Genomic DNA, 19,434 nt, shown 5'->3' with positions numbered 1-19,434 from the left:
AACAAAAAAAAAAAAATCGTTCTCGTCTTGGCCATTCCTTCAACTGCCCTCCCTCCCTCCCCTCTTTTCACTCTCTCACCCCCAGCCCCCACCCCCATCCCGTTCACTTGATTATGTCGAGCCAGAGTCAGGGAAAGTGTCACTATGGAAACAGGGGCAGAGGCAGTGGAGGGCTGTCTATGGGAGAGGGGGGTGTGTGTGTGTGTGTGGGGAGGGGAAGGGGGGGTGGCGGTTTGGGGGTGGTGATGAAAAGGAAGAAAAAGGCTGAGAACAGGCCAGCGCTAAGGAATCAACGAGGGGTCATCTTACGCAGATCTTATTAAAAAAAAAAACGGGCAGGAAACAAATTAATTTTATTCACCGGTGAGAGGAAAGTGGAAACGCACAGCTGGGTGATATATTCTTATCAAAAAAACCTGACTGTGCCTTAAGTGAATCTCTTTTATCCCAGCATCTGTCAGCCCGCTCTCAACACACTGTATTCTGAATGACCAGAAACCTTAAAGTCCTTCATCATCTCCTGGTTAGTGTCTTCCAGTTGCAGGTCTTTAAATACATCTTATATGAAAGCAAACTAAATATCTTTGGGGTTTCGGTCTGTTGACCAAATGTAGAAATACCTCAAGTTGGATAAAGGAGAATCTTATCACAGCCATTTTTAACCATTTTTGGGATATTATAGAGACAAAACAATTCGTCAATCTTCTGAAAAACAACCAGATTATGAAAATAATTGTTACTAGAAGCCTGAGCCACATGTCATATTGCAATGTGTACTGTCATCTTCCAGAGTTTGTATTGTTCTGAACCACAGAGTGCAGAAAACTCACCTTTAATGGGATGAGTTTTTGATTTAATTTTTAGCAACACATCAGCCCTACTTTGTAGAAAAAGTCACGATAAAAGCTCCGATTTCCTTTGTCACCCCTGAGTTTGAGGAGCAGGCTGGTGTAGGAGAAAAGGAAAAGACAGGAGGGAGCAGGTTAGAGAAGGGGAGGAGTAGAAAGAGGAGGGGAAAAGAGGAGGAGAGGCAGCATGGGAGGGAGGGAGGGAGGTATGTTAGTGAGAGGGGCTGAGACAGTGGCAGAGCGAACCAGAGGCAGGAGGGAGGCGCAGAAGGAGCAGTTCTCCTCCCGAGTCCCCATCCCAGAGAAGACAGAGAGGGAGAAGACAGAGAGAAGTCGACAGTCCCGCCTCGCCGGTGCATCCCCTGCAGCTCCTGAAGTTCAAAACCAAGACGTCCTTTACAGAGGTACGTTACCTCTCACTGTCTCCTCTCCACCTTTTCATCTCTCCTCGTCAGGGGTGTCAAGTAGTGTGTACAAAGATCCTGCCAAGTACAAGGCTTTTTTTTTCAGCAGCAGGTTGCTCTGTTTGTGTGTGTGTGTGTGTGTGTGTGTGTGTGTGTGTGTGTGTGTGTGTGTGTGTGTGTGTGTGTGTGTGTGTGTGTGTGTGTGTGTGACTAGATGGAGCAAAATGGGGTTGGATTTATCAAAATGTCAGGAGCGATTCTGCTGAGATGTAGTTTCTTTGACATTTGAAGACTAAAAACATTTCCTGCAATCAGAGTCGTCCTCAGCGCAGTGTGACCTGATGTTACAAAGGACAGTCAGTCAGTTCACAAACTTGATTCCCAGGGTGTTGCTGTTCTCTCATCTTCTCATCCTTTTTTTGACAAATAACTGACCGAGAACTACAAAAAGGAGCTTGTTTGGTCTCTTTCTTACTTGCATGTGCTCAAATAAAGCTCTCATATTTTTGTTTTTGTACATTCTTGGTTTAAAGTAGTCATACTGATAATGTTGCACTTATTTTAAATGATTCCCTGATAGATTTCTGCTCAGTAATAGCACACAATAGTCACTGGAACCTCAGTTCTCAGCCACATTTCATCTGATGAAGTGTATTTGCAGCTAACAGACTGCTCCTCTGACCTAAGTCTCCCTCAGTATCTGTCAACCACTCTCTTCATTAGTGCCATTAAGGTCAGTCTAATGTTATCAGACACGTTGGTGATATTGATCTCTCCTTGGCCGTTCCCGGGGGAGCTATAGCCCAGACGAGCTCCTGTAGTCTTAATTTTTTTTAAACTATGCTTCTCGTGCAGCGGATACCGTTCCAGAGGGGAGTGGAGGATTATTGAGTGCAATAGCGCAGGGTTTGTCTTTGTGCAGATGTCATGATGTCATACTAACTGGACCCTCATGGCTGCACAGCAGATTTTTTTTTTTTACATGATAGAGGGGAAGTAATTTATCCTGTGATGAAGATGTGGTGTTAATGTCATGGTTAAGTGAGATGATGCCAGTGTTTTCTTTTTATTAAAGGTTTGTGGAGCAGACAGAGCATGATATGATCCTGTGTTTTTTGACATTGTGATGTTGCAGGAATTGTGCGACAGCCTCATGTAGTAGTATGATGTCATTTTGGCTGCTTCAACTCATCTTAAAGCAAATTACTGTCTCACAGCTAGAAGGTGGATTATCCTTTGAAATACATGTCAGAAACAGAATACATTAGACTGTTGATTATTTGTGGAAAATGTTCCTCGTTTCAGCAAATAATTCTGTAATTACCATAATTTCCACGGCCTCACAGAAGCAAATAAGAGCTTTTTACAGAGCTTTTTGCTGCTTTGTTCCAGTTTGCTGTATAATTTAGTGGCTTAGCATTCCTATCTTGTTATAGAAAATACCTCATTATTAATTTTCAGTGAGCATCCTAATGTTCTCTGTGTAATCTCAGCTCAACCGCTGTTTATTTACTTATGTCTTCTATGAAAAATGAAGGGACCGTTTGTTTTGCATAATACCTGTTGGTGAGAACATAAAGGACAAGGTTATCCCACTAAATAAATACATTTTTTTTTATTTTTTATTAACCTGGGGATGACTTTCCTCTTTAATCAATTATTTGTTTTGTCTATAAAATGTAAGAAAATAGTGAAAAATATGCATCATAGGTTTCCAGATCCCAATATGAAATCTTCACAGTGCTTCAGTCCAACAATTTAGACCTAAAAGATATTCAGTTTATCAGCTGAACTTAAACAGTTAATCATTTATCAGAATTAGTGCTGAAACAGAAAACTATTCTGTGTCTTGACTTATCGATGAATCTACTAACTATATTTTCTACACTGTGAAGTGGTTGTGAGACTGATATGCTGGTAGTGTTGTGGCCAGACTGTACTAACTGTAGTCCTACAGTAGATGCATGTATTCATGTGCCTGTGGGCAGCATCTGTGGATGTGTGGACGTGTGTGCGGATGGCAAAGAAAGTATATGGAGATCAATGCAAGCAGCTGTTCTCTCTATACTTCAAACGGCGCTCTGTTGTTGGCGCGGCAACGCTCCGACAGGCCTTGCGCGAGGGGATCAAAGGCTAATGAGACAGCCATCGCACAAATGCACCCGGCAGACCCATGAATATTGATTCGGCTCAGGAGAGAGATGGAGGCAGGGTGTCTTCACTCGCTCAACAGCAGCCGGATAAATTAAAGAGGGGGAGGGGGCGAAGCTGGATGTCGGAAGGACTTTGGGGTTTAAAACGTGCTGAAATACTGTATGTGGTCAAGAGCTGAACGTGCTCGTGGAAGATCTCATTTAAACTGGTTAAAGGTGCTGAAAATGTCGATTTTACTTCATCTATAGTCCACGTCGGAGCTGCTGGGAGTACTGCAGCTGCCACTATTACTTGCATCAACTTAAAGTACAGTGAGTGCAGTACTGAAATACGTCCAAACTCCTACAGCAACTCCTACACTACAAACAACAAACTGATAAATATATAGCCAGATTAATCAATAATATTAAATAAATTATTAGTTTCAGACCTTTCATCAAATAAGACAGTATTTTATTGTGTTGTGAAGGAAGTGTCTGAAGGACAATGCAATTTATCTTCTTTCTATCTTTGCTGTAAAATATTTATCCATATTTGAAATTAGTTGTGATATGAGGACTAAATCCGCATCTAAAAAGACGACTGCAATGGGACACTAAGGCGTGTTGATTCTGCAACCATCAGAATGAAGACCATAACCTAACTTTTGCTACAACACTGCGTTGTGCAACAAATGATCGCCTGAAGGTGAAATTCTCCCAATAAAACAATGCTTCTTACTGCAGGGTGGCTGTTTTATCTTGCAGCGCCTCCTGAGTGTCGGCCCTTTCTTTCTGCCAGTGATCGACAGCTACATGACGTGTTAGAATTATCTCCTTCTCTAAACATCGGCAAGCATCTTCCCCCCTTTGGCTAAGTTTGTAAAACAAATGAGTAAAACAAGGTGACATTTAGGATTTCACCATCCACTACCCGGCTGAAGGTAAAGAACACAATGAAATGTTTCTCAGCCCATTCCTGCTGTCAGCAGGCAGGCAAATAGACACTGGAAGGAGGACAAGTGGAGAGGCAGGCAGGCAGGGAGAGGAAGACTGATGTTGCAGGAAGGCCGTCTACAGCATGTGGGCGACCGTGCTTCTATCTTGACTCTGGGTCGTAAATCAAGCCTCCCCTGCGGGCCCTATCTTCCATGCTCAGACCTTCACAACAGCTTGTTCTCCAGCCTGTGACGAGAAGGGCTGTTGTCACAGCAGCTATCGATCGTGTGGGATGAGTTTGTCGGACCGGGGGATTTCACCCATCTGAGCGTGGCCACTGAAGTGTCCCGTCTTGTCTGTGGGCTACATAGTCTGCTGAATGCCAAGCCGCCACGAGCGACTGTCAGCTGTAGCTCACACAGTTTCAGTCCAAAGAAAAGGTCTCTGTGAGTCAGAATAAACTAAGAAGAAGGACTGTAGTCTGTTTAGATGGTAAGTTTGTAATATTTTATACTTTAGTAGACTGGCAACACAGTCTGTTTTCCTTTCATTTAGTGCATGCTGGGACTGCTTCCAAACCAAAATGGCCCCAAAAAGAGAAATAATCTGGTGTAGAAATGTTGAACATTTAAAGGACAATTTGACATTTAATGAAAATGGGAGCTGAGTGGATTCATAACCGCTTTCATGTTTGCTCGGTATGAAGCCTCAGCCAGTTAGCTTAACTTAGCATATAGAGTAGAAACTTTGTGAAACAGCAAACCTGCGTGTTTCCTTCAGCCCCTTTAAAGCTCACAAATGAAGAAATTTGATCTTGTTTGTTAATCCGAGGTAAACCAAAGTGTAAAAAACATCAAGTTGTGGTTTAATGGAGAGTTACATGCTGAACTATGTCTTGGCCAGGCGCAGTGGAAGCTGGTGGCAGTTTTTGGTTTTTGGAATTTTTAGCGTGGGCAGTTTTTGTTGGACACCGTTGCCAAAAGAGAGACGTATGCGAGTTATGCAGGAAAGTGTGATGCCTTACCTCGACAAAGGTGTACTGGAGACCTTTAAAATGCAGATAAACCGGGAAAGACAATTAAAACCAGCAGGGCTGAGCGGGCAGATGCCCTTCAAGTGTCACGTAATACTACATTTAGACCTATAAAAAGCAGCTTGGGGGCGTGATACACGGTTTTCTGAACTTGTGTTGTTGGTGTTTATAATAGCTGCTAATGTTACGGCTAGAATTGTGTCTGCAAACGATAATGTCTGGCAGTTTATAGTTTTTGGTTGAGTTCAGGAGAAACTTTGCAAAGGGAACCAAAGAATTTGGAGGCGTCAGAAGCTCACGTGCAATGCATTCTGGTACATGTGGGCACTGCTGACACGCCTCTGGGGCAATATGGTGAATATAGCACACACTGACGAATTTATTGCTTCAGCTGACTACATTTACCATCAACACTGAGTGGACAGCCACATAAAAAGTGCCGAATTTTTCCTTTAAGACAAAGCATTCAATGTACCCTCGGCGACGCCACAGTGTTGTGGAGGCTACATCCGTACACTTTATCATCCACTCAGTCGCTCCTGCTTGGTTCATACATGACCAGACTGACAATATGTTTTAATGAGTACTTGGTGAAAAACTGAAATTAAATCAAAGCCAATGCAACTTTAATTTCAGAATAGTGCTCCTTAAAAAAAAAAATTAACCCTGTGCAGTAATGGATTTCCAATGGCATGCTCACCAAAATCAGCCTACTTTAAAACTAAGTGGGTGAATTATTCACTATTGCTCGCTCCACTCTTTAAAAGCCAATTAGGTGAAAGTTTCATGGAAATCAGGGAAAGTATTTGATCTCTTGATGTCATTTTGAATTCAAGGGGGAATAAATTACACAAATTTGACAGTTCCAAAATTAAAGAGCCCATCCCTCTGACACTTCTGTCAGGTGAATACTTAACAAGCTAAATTATGGGATTTTATTTTATTTTCCACCACTTTGGCTTGTTTGATACATGCATGCACCGATCTTCTGTTTCATTTAGCAACGCATATTTTGAAAGATTTTCTGATTTATGAGACAATAAAGGTGTCGTTTATTCACGGAAGTCCATTTTAAAGAAAGGTTTAAATGTCCAAGCAAAAACGTCTTTGACATCGGCGCCTAAACTCCTTTCATCGCAGAGAGGCACTAAAAAAAAAGGGAAAAAAAAGAGTAATTTCTGAAACAGAAAATTAATTTCATTTAACTGGTCTCAGAAGTGGCATGCAAATGTATTGAAAGTGATAATAGCAGTAATATTGCGCCACCATGTCACCAGTGCCTCAACGTTCTTTGTCCTCAGGCAGTTTCAAAGCATTTCTTCATCTTGTTTCCTCAGCCTGAAAGCCGAGTTTGTGAAACTCCACCGGCGCTGCACACACCCACTCAACCTCCCAGCCTGCTGAGAGCACTTGAAAGCAATTTTCTTTTAATCAAGTTCACTATAAAGGCCCCTATGATGCCAACCTCGGCAACACTACCATTTTGTTTTTTTCACCTCCATCTTTCTGCATTATATTGATTTCTTTATGAGCGGCATGAAATACTGTTTACTGACGGAGTGAGAATTCCCTGGGTTTATTGGTCTTTCAGGACACATACAAATACCGGTGCACTCGTAAGTGAATTATTTCAAATATTTACATAGGGCTACACCTAACAATTATTTCCATCATTAAGTAATCTGATGTAGGTATTGAAATGTCTGAAAGATAGAAAAATATAGGGCCCAATAAAAACAATTCGCTTTGATTTGCCTGATCATCAGTCCAAAACTCTAAATTAACTAACAAACACTAGAAAAAGGAAAACAATGCTGTTGTTTGTTTGTAAGGGACAAAGCATAAAGGTGCAATGATAAAAGTGTAAAAAGGTTAAATTTCTGATTTTTATTTAAAGACAAAATTGTTAACAAATGGCAAAGTCTAAAAAAATTGAAATACACCAAAAGAATCTCCACTGAACAAAAAGTTGCAAAGACTTGAGGATAACTCAACAGACCTAACCTGGCAAATGACACAGCAGGGGGGTAAACACACAAACCTAAAGCTATCCCCAAAATAAAAACTATCAAAACAACTATCATTACAAACCAGGAATAATTCTTAATTTAATTACAGAGGACAGAATAAACATCTTCTTTAAGATGTTCCACCGGTGCCCCCCCCCTTCTCTCGTTTAAATATTGGACTCTTCCATTTCCTGTCTGCTGGTGTAAGAGGCCATCTTTCCCTTCAATTAGGCTTTTTGTTTGTAAGAGGAGCGCGGCAAGAAGAAAAAATGTAAGTATTAGCTGCAAATTAAAGACACATAAAGCAGCACGTTAATTAAAATGTGTGCACCCAAATTAGAAAACAAACTGTCCACGGAATGAAGCCTGTAATGAAATGGGCAGTGTGACTTAATTGTGTTTGTTCATTTCATACTTTATTAGTTGGATACAATATAAGCTGGCAGTATAGGGACACGCATTGAATCAATGTCAGATATTTAGTGTGATCGATAACTTTCAAAAAAAATTATTTGGTGTTTGAGGAAGAATAGCAGCAAATGTTTGACACAAGCTTAAAAAAGTGACTGAAATATTGAATCTATCATCAGAATAGTTGCCAATTTCTTTTCTATTTGGTCAACTGCTCGATTAATCAGTGCAGTTGTATTCATTTTACAGGTGGCCGAGGTGGAGCTACTGTTAAATCGATCCCAAACCAGGCTTTGGATAAATCTCAACTAAATATTGAGTGATATAGGCCTGGAAAATTTAAATTAAACCATCTGAGATGTGACAGCGGAAATCACTCTTTGGTGAAACTGTAAAAATAACAACTCACAGATGCTTGAAATGTCCCCCAACCAAAAATTTTAATCATTCAAGATCTTAATCTGTAATATAACAAGTATATATAGCTGCTAGATAAATGCAGTGAATTAAAAGGTACAATGTTTCCCTCTGAATTGTACATTGAAATATTAAAGTATGGTAATACGTGGTTTTGTTGGCTCAGTATGAGCTCATCTCGTGCTCCTCCACTTCTTCCATCCCTCCTGATGTCCTCAGGGAGAGAAGTTTGCTGTATCATATAAGTGGAGAGCACATCTTACAACCACTTAATAGTCACTGACCTTGAGAGTAAAGTGAGTGTTGCCCTGCTGCATTGTTAATTCAGGTGAGTGTTTAGACAAGAGCACCTTCTTTGACACATTAAGACTGCAGTCGTGTACTTTATCTCGCAGCTTCAGAAAGGCCTCTAGTGATAAGTGACAGAACAGCAAACAAGAAAATAGACTTCTAAAGAAGGATTTATGCACCTTTTAGTACAGCAAAGGCATCATTTGCCAGATTTATGGCCTGTTGTGATGAAAAATCTAAGCTTCCTTCCTCCAAGTTTGAAGTTGTCCCTTAATTTACACTCTCATCAGTCAAAAAGGAATGATTTTCTCTACCCTAATGAACAAACTGCCAAAATGTGACGGTAATTATTATGACAAACAGCCGTCTGACAAAGCGTTTAAAATGTTCTGACCTGAATGTTGATGACTTTTAGACTGACCCACTGACACAATTTGCCTCTTAAAGCTGCAGTGAATTTTTTGCTCACATGGGGGAAGCTAAAACAAGCTGTAAACACAATATTTCTGTTAATCTTCATGACTAACGTGTTAAAAAAAAAAACAACACCTATTTACACATCCAGCAGGTACAGAGCAAAATTATTTTTCATTTAGAGTAGTGTTCCTGCGCATCTGGTGATTCTCTCTTTTTAGCTCTAGTTTTGGTCTCGTCCAACTTCTGAAAAAATATTTCTAAAACCATTACTCTGCTAACCGAGTCTGTTTGCTGTTTCCTTCTGCCAGATAATTTGCAGTGGGAGCTGTTTCATAGAGACAGCTACGTACTGCAACCATAGACTATATAAAAGTGGACGTAAATTTCAGGCCTGAGTGATGCCGATGCGAAAGTGCCTTAAACTACGATGCCACTGAGGTTCACAAGAGGCTGGCTCCAAAAAGGCCCTGGCTCCATTCAACTTCTCTCCATATCATCTGAACATAATTTCATCATTAATTCGATATTAGACCTAAAAAAAAAAAAAAGCAGAATGTTTGGGTGCGTGTCTGTTTGATTGACAAGCCTGTGGTGCAGTCAGGTTTCCACTATAGGTGGGCGTGGTGTAGTGTCTTCAGAGATATGGTCACTTTTGGCATCCAAAATACCAAGATGGCAACGGCCAAAATGTCAAAATCGAGGCTTCAGAACGGCAGTTCACAAACCAAAGGGTGACGTCGCTGTTGGTGCAGCTTGGCTGTTATCAGGCTAGGATGCACATGCTGAAAATTCACTACGCGCAACACCCTGCACGTTACAGTCATTTGATCTTTTCATGTCGTAAAAACCTTCATTATGTTTCTTCTCTTTAAGATGTTGCACATAATATATACAGTTTTAGTGTTTGTACACAATTTGGTATCCTTTATGTTTGGATGTTTGAAAGCAGATGTAATTCCTTGATAAGTTTTGGTCGACTCTGTGGACGTACTAGATGTATATGGGCACAGATGAAATGCAACACAAGTCTAACTCATAGTCTGCCCTATCATCATGTGGCACAAATGTTTGTTCAAACTCTAAAAAATTATTGAACTGAAATGTCAGCCTTGCAAAGATTTCTACCTCCAGGCTTAAAAAATGTGCCGAAAATCATTTAGTGTGACAAGAATGAGACGAGCATCTCCAATTGTACCGATTTATTTTTTTTTATTTTTTTTTTACACATCTTGCAGGTCAAGAGAACATGATGTACTGAAAATGTTGGCTGTGAGTGAACCTGAAGAGACTGACTGTCCTGAACACACAGGTGAGTCTCTACTCTTACCGTCTCCTCGCAAAGAGTAATGACTAAAATCCTTGAAATGATGGATGGCAGCTCAGAGTTAAGATCAGACATTATGAAGTGTGAGCAGTGCATGATGTGTCAGGATGTTGAGTCAAGTGATCCCTCAATGTATCTGTAGTGTTTTATAATAGGAGTCATCTATTAATTACAGAATGGTTTAATTTGTATATAATCTACTGCAACAAAAAACAATGAAATATCAATATGAATGATGCATTTTCCATTTGCTGATTTATGTACAGACTCCAAAGTACATCAAGCTTGTAAAAAAAGAAGAATCTCAGATCAATACTGTAATCCTCGACTCTCGTTTCTATGATTTTTAAAGTGGTACACATGGCACCATCAGAGAAGCTGCACATTTCACCTGCATCTCAACCTCTCCTGCTGCCAATGAATTCAATTCAATTCAATTTTATTCATATAGCCCCAAATCACAATGCAGGTTATTTCATGGCACTTAACACTTTAAAGTCCTTACAGCAGAACTTTACAACGTTATACAGAGAAACCCAACAATTCAACAATTCCCACATAAGCTAGGAGGGAAAAACTTCTCTTTAAGGGAGAAAAAAAACATTCATTCCCAAGAGGAAAAACCTGTTGTGCCCATACAGACTACGACACTGAGAGCTTCAGCAATGTGGCTTCAGCCTGCAGAGACACACACACACACATTCCCAGGAATAATGACCATTGCCTACACTATAAAGCTTTTACAAACAAAGCGCACACTTCCATTGAATACATAAAAAATGAGCTTCCCTGCTCAGACTCACTCAAACAACACTGAGACTTAAACTGAAAAAATTAATCGATAGAAATTAAAAGTTGCTTAATCAAATGTGCAAAACCATATTAAAGTAAATTAAACCCCTCCATGACTACCTAATAAGAAAAACTATTTTCAGGAAATACTGAAAAATATAATGGTTAAAAGCGCTGAAGCCAAAGCAAAGCAATTTATAACCTACTAATCAGGAGGTAACAGCATAAGCGGAACTATTGTCACATAGATCAAGTATGAAAATTACATCCTTCCCAGCTGCCTGCTTAATGTGTTTTAATGAAACTCCAAAAAGAACCACTTTAAACTTTAAAAGGTTCTTTAACCAGTGAAATGAGAAATGAATACAGCCCTGCAATATCTTTATATTGGTTATTAAAGTGTGCCGCTTGCGCTGCAGAACTTTGGTGAGAATGTGAATCCAAGTGAAAAACAGAATCAAAGCTACATTTCCTCGACTTGGGCTCTCATCCTCCGTATCAGTTTTCCATTTTCCGTGGCTCCATTTATTTTCAGGGGGAAAACTGCACCACTGCAAAACACCCAAGGTGATTATTTTCAGTATCTGTTTGTAGCTACCAATAATGGTGACGATACGCTGAGCTTTAGTTGCGCAGGAATAATGCAGAGTTGGCCCTCCAGTGTGTGTGTTAATGAGGCGACTCCTGTGTCCGCATGTTGCCGTTTCATTTATGGAAAGCTGCACACGGGCTATATGAAGACTACTAATGAAATCATTGTGTCGATTCAGGTAGGATATGAAATACCTGCACACATAGAGCTGTAGTTCGTGTCCAGCTGTGCACATCCTCCCTGAGGTAGTTATACAGGAACGGATGATGTGAGTGGGGTAAAATATCTGCTCTATAGAGCACAAGTTGTTACGGTTTTAATGATGGTCCCCTCACTAAGCTCAGGTTTGCATCGTATCAGCGCTGACCCTCGTGGGCTGAGCTCTGGTGACACCTTCCAATCTGTGTTAATGAGATGACTCCACTCCGTCTGCGGGTCACGGTGATATTTACGGAGACCGTTGTAGCGGCAGAGATCCAGGCCTCCCTGTGGCGCACCCTCGCCTCATTTGCATAGCTTTCAGACTTCCCTCTCTCGCTCTCCCTGTTCCGTCGCTCGCGCCGTGCTCCTCCATGATCGACAGGCTCCTTCACACTTCTCTCCAGTTTGTGTCGCACATGTTAATTAAAGCCTCTAATTAGCTTTCCCCACTAAAAGGCCGCATTAAATCAGAGTTGGAATGGCAAATGATTCCTGGCATTAGCATAATTGTGTTTTTGAAGTGTAAAGATTCGGGCATTAGGGATGCTAGCACGCGTTTTTGTTTCAGTGATTTGTTGTGTTTGTGGCTCGGGGCCCGAGGGGCCACCGGAGGTTGGCTGGTCGGGCCCCGGTAACCTACAGGGGCCACACGCTAATGAGCCCTGCTACTCTCTGATGGAGCAGATACAGGAAAAACAAACCTGCGATGTGGTACCCTCAGGTGGTCAAGAGAGTCCGTCAGAGCGGAACAAGACACTTCTGGTGTGTGTGTGTGTGTGTGTGTGTGTGTGTGTGTGTGTGTGTGTGTGTGTTACAGAGAGTAACGGATAGGAGACACAATAGAAAACACAATAACTCGTATTATTTTTATTCCTAGAGCGACTGACTGACTTTTTACCCCCGACTTGTCGTTGCCGCTGACTACTTGGTTCATTTACTTTTTTCTAAAGTGGGTAGTTGGGTCATCGTTCAAATGTATAACAGTCAGGGAACACATCACCATATTAAGACCTCAAGGTTTTTAACATTGTTAACATGTCCAAGTGGTGTTTTGTTTTTTATACGCTTGAGAAGACATGAGGGAAATCTAACAATCCACACCACGGCAGAGTATTTCTGTTTTGGAGCCGACAGTCTCAACAAATACACATGTTCAGCCAGCTAGGGTTTCTTACGTTACACAACTAAGGAGGCAATCCCATCAACTCGCATGGTGGTTCTTATCATGTCATCAAGCTGCAGGCTTGAGTGTCAGGAAAGCGATGGAGGGGTCGGTGAAGAAAGACTTTTTACAATAAAACACCCTGTGCAGACTCACCTTCGCATACCACGTCACTCACCCTGTCGTCTTTCATGTAAAGGAGAAGAAATGCCATCTCCTCCTGCTAACGGGCTTTATGTGAAATATAGAAATGAAATAGTTACAAGGATGAAGGTTTAAACAACTAAAACAGCCAATGCTATCAACTCTGTCAGTAGGTTGCAGCACAAAATAGGAAATAACAAAGTAAGTAGTTGGGTCAAAAAACAGAAAACGAACATAAGAGTAAACTTACAAATAAGTAATTTTGATGACCAACTATGCTGGCACTGATTAAAGCCCGAAGTACTCAGAGAAACTTTATAGTTTTTTTTAGTATGTACAACAGCGGGGGATCTCCACTCATCTACTAATTTGATCAGTATTTTCAGTTCACTTAAAAAAAAATGGTTGATAAAGATTTGTTTGTACGTGGACTGATCACCTGTTTATTATGTAAACCCATCAAAAGTTTAGCAGGTTGAAGCAAAGTCAGACTGTCTGTTCAGGGTGGTGCTGTTGTGCCAAGTTATTACATCGAGCTTGAACTCATGAAATGTTGTTGTGGCATCTTTCGATTTATTCGTATGGATTCAATCACTGGCTGCCACCATGTAGACAGGAGCTCACTAAAACCACTTTAATTCCACATACAGTGGCTTTACAGTGAAAGCGAAAAAGTAGAAAAACTTTTAAAGTCATTTCGGATTAAATCGCAAACAGCAGCGGTTTCTTTTCACGGTAACGCAAAGCTGCATCTCGTTTTTTTGTTTCTTTTTTTGTTTCAAACGTGCATCCTGAGAGCGGGATCTTCTAATTAGCTGCTCCATGTTCAGGTCTGCAGGGTGTGTTGTTAAAATTAAAGTGCGAGTCCCCTGCAAACTGCTGCAACTTTCAGTGACCCATAAAAGTCTCCTCTGCGTAGACCCACAGAGATGTTTGTGTATATCTTTGGAGAATTCCCCCCTAATATGAGACCATATACAACATGTATCCATCAGCTGTACTTTGACAGTCCTGTCCGGGGAGAGTGATGATTTCAGAGTCCACTTTCTTATTAGTGTTGGTGAATGCACAGAAACTCTCACGCTCCAGGTCATGTCCTCTATTACAGCGTGACATATCTAGATTTACTAGTGATTAGTGCTGTGCACGTCCCCACCTATCAAACATGACTGAAGCTGTCACCGGCCCATGAATCGGGCCTCAGGGCAGACATGATGTACTTTTCAGGAGCTTCCTCTGGGCGAACTTGCTCACTGCCACTGTGGTGAAATTATTCAGGGTGAACTTTTCTACCCAACGGCGCAATGACAGTTCGGGGGTTGTGTGATAGCTGAGAGTGTTGTCATACGAGTTATTATTGAACCAGCCAGATATACCACAATGCAGCAGATTCCCGCTCCGGCCTTGAATATGCTCCAGGCATGAAAACCCATTAAGATGCATTGCAGGAAGCAGAGAAAGAGTTGAAGACATGATGTAAGGAGGAAGAGGAGGCTGCAGAAAGAATTATCCGCACTTCTATACAAGGCTGCCTTTAATTTCAGAGATTCTAATTAAAAGATTTGTGTGTCACTAATTAAATAATTTGTTTCTCCAAAAGACCACAGTTGATTACACGAGGACATGTTCCTTAGGTGACAAATGTTTTTGAATTATTTAATAGCATAACATTTTCTTGTTCAGTTTTGTTTTTTTTAAATGTGAGAGGGAGAATTGGACAACACATTTTAAAAACACAGAAGGCATGAGTTATGGAGACTGCGTGCAATGCCAGACTCTGTTGGGAAGTCTAACATTCATTATGTCTGTTTTACTAGTGCTGGTATATTCAGAGCTCAGTAGGAGATTGCAGCCAGCCAGCAGAGGAACCAAGGGCACTGCCAGAGGCTTGATTTACACAGCAAAAAGACATTTCACCCTATGTGACCAGGATGGGACTTTTGTTTTTGTTGTTTCTCCAAATTTTGCCAAGTTTATGTACTTGCAGCTGCCAAACAGAAATATTCCCATTGCATGAGTTGTGAATGTTGGCCGCTGTGCCCCCTCTATCTGTCCGGCTTGCTGCATCAGCGCTGATTGCAGATCAAACTAATGCCAACATGTGTAAAGTTTAGACTTTACTGAAGATGAGCCAACCAAGAGATGTTGGTTGGCGTTGTGCGAAACAGAAAATCACAGCAAGTTCAACTACTTGCTTTTACAAACACCAGTATGCCACTTTATGTCAGGCAGAACAGCAGCATGCAGTCGGCATAGCAGTGAAGTAATCACATTATTGAGGTTAGCATGTGGCTTCTTCTCTTATTCCATTGCTCCACTTAAATCTAAATTTGTTTTGTTGGCCTTAATCGTTACAGATCATCCTGTAATAAAACATATTTACATTTGTTGTAACCTGTCGGGGTAATTCTGACGGCAGCAAAGAGGAAGTCAGTTGAAGGAGTATAAAGAATTACAAAGTCCAGGTAGGAGGGAGGAGGTTCGGGTTGGTTGGGTGAAGTAATCGCAGGACTTTCACACTGCTCTTCATGTCCCGTTGACTTAACTATCGTATGCAAGTTAACTTGTGTGACGTATTTAACTGACATCACGTATTTAAAGTGATTTCTGTAACTAACGTACTTTTTTTTAACTGAGATCGTGACTTTATTTAATAACCGAACCAAACTGCGACCATGTCACATGTTTATTACTATTATCATGACAAAAAAGGGCCTTTGTGCTTGTTTCTAGTATTGTCCAATGGTTATATACAGTGCATTGTATGAGGACGTGTAGGTGCTATAGAGGGAGCTGAAAACACTCATGCTGTCTGCTATATATACACAATACTGTATTGTATATTATAATATTTGCAACCTTGTGACAGAACTGTCCATTTCAAATTTTAATTTTGATAAATAAACCTCAGTGTCATGAATACATTTCAAAATGGCTAAGAGGCTACGGCTAACATTGGCGTGCTAATAGGGCTAACATGTTACTGCAATTAATGTTTTTATTCCTTAAAGGGAGTCAGAAAGACATCAGAAAAGTTTTTACCCGAGGTGTTTTATTTGTTGCTAAATGCAGTTTTTCCTCCTCGTAATCCTCTCATATTCTGCTCCACCTCTCTGACAGATGGGTCGTGGTTTAAAGCGTCACAAGTCTGTGTTTCTTGTTAGATTTGAACTGAACCATGATGTGATTACAGGTGTGTGTTCATTATACATTTTACAGCAGCTTCAAAAATGACTCCGCTAACCACAACTGAGGATAAAAGCATTTTGTTCAGTCGCCATAGCAGAACCGATGGTATGATTTATAACTTCAGGCATCACCGGTTTGAGTCTTCGCTCTTTTAGAGAAATCATATCTATTGGACAAAAGAGAAAACTCATTTTATTAGTTCCCCATTTAGATTTCAAGGACTACTGGACTTTAAAGGTTTTCTGCTAGTCCTCTATTAAGTGAAGGAGACATATTTTCCAGTTTAAATTGAGTACTGACTTCACAGAAGATGAAAAGATAACATGTACATATTTCAAAGGTGAATGTGTGTGTTCACCTTTAAGAGGCAGTGACAGACAAGCTCGATCAAAACAAGCCGATGGCAAGATGACAGGAGAAAGAATAAACTGATCATTTCATTCAAGAAAAGACCAGTGCCTCATTTGAGTCGGGTGGGGCTCCAAATATCACGCCAGAAATATGGCAGGTAAACAACACACACACACACACACACACACACACACACACACACACACCCTCTGCAGCAGCCCTGATTGAGTGTAAGTGTCTGTGTTGGCGGTCAAGGTCAGCTGATAATGGGAGAGATTGAGGACAGGGTGAGGCGGCAGGGGGGGGTCGGCAGCAGTCTCAGGTAATGAGATTTACGACCCTGAGCTCTCACTGCCACCCTCCCACCTCCCCAACACACACACACACACACACACACACACCCTCCTCCCCTGCCCCGCCCCACCCCACCCCACCCCTGAGCTAACATGATTTATAGATCTAATAGACGTCAGCGCTCCCGCCTAAGATAGAGGCTTCACATTATCACGGAAAGTCATCCATTCAACAGGGCAAGAATACCGAGACGACTCTACCAAGATGTCTCCGGGCATGTGTGTGTATGTGGCATGTTAATGCTCCTGGGCATGCCATGGAGACATCAGTGTGTGCGTGTGTTGGCACTAGAGATACTTTATTCAGATTTATTGCAATATTTTGTTTCAGTATCAGTAAAAGGTATTTTAAAGTAAATTAACACAAAGGTCAATTATGCTGCTTTTCCACTGCATGGTACGGCTCGATTCGATTTTACTCGCTTTTGGTGTTCTTGGGGTATTTTTCTGGATTTAGTTTTCCTTAGATAGTAAGGTGTAGCTGGTCGTCATAGTGACACCACTTGAAACTACTGTGATGCCATCGTAAGTGTGACACATAAACTCGCTGAATTCTTCCGTCAGCAGCTCAAAAGAGGAACATCTGCTCCTGAATCGACCACGGCGGCATTTTGTGGTTTTCTATTAATTGTTTAGTCCACTGAATAAATACTGACTTGGCACCAGGGTTTGTGCAGGATGTTGCGCACAATGACGCAGCAATATCTCTGACCAGTCAGTTGTCTGCAGTGGTTTTACGTCAGTTTCGGTGACGCTCTCCTGCACCTCAACACAAAAAAACGACCTGGTACGAGTTACTATACACACATTTTGCTCGATGGAAAACCCCAAAAAGGTGTTTTGAGTCAAGTTGAGCTGTACCATGCGGTGGATACGCAGCTTCCAAGGAAAGTACCAGTCTCATCCCCATTATCTTTAAAGCTACACTAATTCATGTTTTTATATTTACAATAAAACGCATGATTATGTGTGAAAGGGTTCACTGAAATGAACCCACAGATCATTTTTACCCAACTTTGCTTCCCTCGTTTCAGTGTTTTAGTATTTTGTAGCGTTTTGTTTTGTTTTTCTGGTTCACCATTGTGAGGAATTTCAAAAAAAAAGTTTATTTGTCTCTGCTCAATGTTTAATTAGAAAGCTGATAGCTAGAAAATGTGCTAACATGCACAGTATGGCAAAAGTCGTGTTTTCAGGTTGTTCAGCCAAAAAAAATATAAATATTCTGCAGTTGTAAGTCCAGAGCCTTCACCAGCAGCAACAAATTAAAATTCAATAAATTAACAAGGTGTTGTTATATGTGCTGCCCAGTATGTAGGACCATCACCACAATTTTAAAATTGTTGCCCCAAATATGCCGACAAGAATCCATATAAGAAATGTAACCACCAGCCAAACTCAATGAGAAAGTTATATTTTAATTGTGTTTTAATTGTTCACGTACGTTATCTTTACGTTGTAGTCTGCTGTTGGTAATGTAAACTCTGGTAGCTAATCTTACATTTTTGGTTTAATTGAATTGACTTTGCACCTAAAAAAGTCACAATGTAATGTTTTAATTTAGTGTGGTGAACAATAACTAAAGATGAGTTGTCTGAGTCGATCGAAATTAAAATATATTTAATTTCTGCCACCAGTCTTTGGATGCCCTCTTTAATACTGAACAAAGTCTCTGAATAATGCTATTTGTTTCCTCGACATAATAAATGGAAGCAATGTAGAAGCAATAAGAGTGCAATTTAAAGATATTGCTATGAAGAGATTACTGAAAATAGAAAGCAAACATAGGAGCTGACTTACTGCCACCCAGAAGTAATGGGATTACTCTGACATGCCCCCCCCGCCCCCCCCTCCACACACACACACACACACACACACACACACACACACTCACACACACACTCACACTCTTCTGCTCCTGTGGTAACACTCTAAACAAAATGACATTCAACTGAAACAACGCACAAACAATGCTATTGTTCCAGGACGCTGCACAAGCCAGCTGAGGCACAGCGGCAGCAAGGATGGAAGCTGTTGAACTTACTGCTCATTACCAATACAACCTCTCCTGGAGCAGCAAAACAACAGAGGCAACATCCAGTGTCTGCTCAGCCCTGTTTACTGACTCCTCTGCACAACAATATGGTGACAGCCAGATTGCTTCCCAATAGATGCAGCACTAATATTTGCACTAGGCCTGCTGTACGTGTTGGAAAATATGGTAGATTGGATTTCGAGCACACCCTCCCGCACATAAACACCCCCTTCAGCTGTTTGTTCTTATGCAGACTCCCGTCTTGGTGTATTTTGAGAATTAAACCAATAAGCCCCCCTGCTAAGCCCAGCCTAGCACTTATTGATGTGCTGCCTTTTTATTGTGTGGAATTTATTCTGTTCATATTCACTGTCTGCCTTTGTGCCACCAAGC

At 41.0% G+C, this 19,434-nt stretch overlaps 1 long non-coding RNA gene across 1 annotated transcript in view; it reads left to right on the top strand.

The window, feature by feature from the left end:
- Window positions 1-1,124: 1,124 nt before the first annotated feature.
- LOC138202586 (uncharacterized) overlaps window positions 1,125-19,434 on the top strand; it is a 50,307-nt gene continuing 31,997 nt past the window's right edge. The window contains exons 1-2 of the long non-coding RNA XR_011178655.1: window positions 1,125-1,252; window positions 10,137-10,210. This is a non-coding gene — a long non-coding RNA (uncharacterized lncRNA). The remainder of the gene's footprint in view (window positions 1,253-10,136; window positions 10,211-19,434) is intronic.

Source organism: Embiotoca jacksoni, unplaced genomic scaffold, assembly GCF_022577435.1.
Source record: "Embiotoca jacksoni isolate LCO1_2020_lvr unplaced genomic scaffold, fEmbJac1.0.p SCAF_21, whole genome shotgun sequence".
Lineage (NCBI taxonomy): Eukaryota > Metazoa > Chordata > Actinopteri > Embiotocidae > Embiotoca > Embiotoca jacksoni.
The sequence above is the reverse complement of the archived record's forward strand: the minus strand, read 5'-3'. Positions and strand labels throughout refer to the sequence as shown.